The sequence below is a fragment of the Saccostrea cucullata genome, unplaced genomic scaffold (genome assembly GCF_032062105.1).
Source record: "Saccostrea cucullata isolate Sc308-1 unplaced genomic scaffold, CSIRO_AGI_Scuc_v1 ctg10699, whole genome shotgun sequence".
NCBI lineage: Eukaryota > Metazoa > Mollusca > Bivalvia > Ostreida > Ostreidae > Saccostrea > Saccostrea cuccullata.
In genome coordinates this window covers 18,867-21,049 of record NW_026924208.1, presented here as the reverse complement: position 1 = coordinate 21,049, position 2,183 = coordinate 18,867, and positions in this window count along the sequence as shown.

Genomic DNA, 2,183 nt, shown 5'->3' with positions numbered 1-2,183 from the left:
TGGATATGAGATTTCCACGTTTTAGAAACACGGTCAGCATTGTTACTGGGATGGTTCACACAATGGTATAATACACAACTGTTAACTCAGAAGTCAAGTCTATAAGTTCTCATTCACTGTTTGCATGGCTGATATAGCCCATTACAGTGGCGGATTTAAGGGGGGGGCGCACCCGGCGCGCGCCCCCCCTAAAATTGTCAAAGTTAACATAAATCACAGTTTCGTCTACAAAATGTTAATATGTATACTCGGTAGACCTCATTTTTACCCTACAAAATCTCTAGAATCCAGGAGCTTCCGGGGGCTTCGCCCCCTGGGCCCCCACCAGGGCTTTGCCCTGGACCCACTGGGGGCCTCAAGGCGGCCCCCAGACCCCTTGCCTACTTTTAGCGCCCCCCCTAACTTCAAATCCTGGATCCGCCCCTGCATATATTATATTAAACAAGTATTTTGGAAAAAATATACAATTTGCTCTTACAGTCTCCTACTTTTACAAATGATATAATGATATTTAATATTTCAGTCATTTCAGCACCCCCATGCTGACCGGTTCACATCCGCAGTATACTCCTTGTCACGATCAGGAAAAACAAAAATCTGTAGACAGCTCAGAGTGTAAATAAGGCATAACCGTTTGTATGTGAAACGTCAGTCAGCATTTGATATAATAAAACATTGTATTTGATGACGAGGTCATTGTTTCGACCTTAGAACTTAGGAAATGATGACCTTAAATGAGACTGCTGATATTCATGTTTCATCATCTTGTAAGATTATAAAATCAATTCATATCAAAATATTGTATATGATTTTTGGATATTACTATTTTGCATTTACAATATTTGCATACCACCATGGGTAAATTGGTTTAATGTTTCATTATGTACATTGTCTATTTTATGTAATGATATACTTGTATCTGTGTTATGCCCCCAGTGGGACCATGATTGGAAATAAAATCTATTCTATTCTATTCTATTCTGTAATGTTTGTCAATAATTTTACTTGTTTTAGAATTTATTCCTACGTGGGCATGCTCGTACGTATCAAATCAGCTGTGTTACCGGTATTTATATAAACTCCGTATGGAGCTGAGCGTATAAAGCTACATAAATAAAGGAAGCTGACGATTGAAAAGTCATAGTCATCACGTTTATCAGAATACATGGTTGTTAGATAATCATTTACTTCTTTTTCTAGTAAAATACTCAAGCACGAAACAGATGTCAAACTCTGTGGTATCTTTTAATTTGAGCTCACGGGGATATAATGAGTCGACACATGTATGGAAATAACAATAATACCTCCTCGGTTTATCGAAATGTCGTTTTGAAGGCCACAACAAGTGTTCTTTCTTCTCTTCTAGAAGTTTCTAGAGGGAAAAACTTCTTTAAATTGTTACCCAAGGGAATTTTAACAGATTGCTGGAAGATTTGACCTCCTCAAACTACATAGATATTGTCAAACAGAAATTCAAGCATATTTTATTATCGAATTCAGAGTACTAGTGTGGACAATCAAAATGTTTTCATATACAAAATGTCATAAACAGCTACTTTTTCAATGAAAATGGAACTCGTAAATTTAGTTACCTTGTCATTGACCAAATGACTAATGACACGGTATCTAAATTTACGAGTTCCAGTTTCATTGATAAAGCAGCTGTCTTTGATGTCTAATAGCCTCGGCTTTGATTTACCTCGGGGAATTGCTGTATAAAGTGTTGAGAACACATTATATCATTGATTTTGGTAAACTTTGTAATTTCAAGTCTTTAAAAAAGTTCCTTGGAATTTTTAAGTCTCCACATCTGATTTATACCACTTCTCGAATATACTGTTATAACAATACTCCTCAAGTTTCTCTTTCAATCCTGCAAATATTTAAGTATGGAAGGTAACGAAAAAGTTTTGGTAGGACTTTTACTTGAACCTGTTCAGTATGTGCATACTTCTTATACAAAGAATGAACGTCTTATGTAATCCAAATATGATTTGGCACTCCTCATCAAATATTTTGTAGGCCAAGTGAACGAAGTTGAGTACAAACAATGAAGAAACAGCAGTGGGTGATCCGGGGGCGTTTTGATATTAATAGTTTAGTGATTATGCTAGGACAAGTAGAAAGAAATTTTCGATTTGTAGGAGCTATTTTTATTTGAATGAAAAGAATAAAAGTAAAAG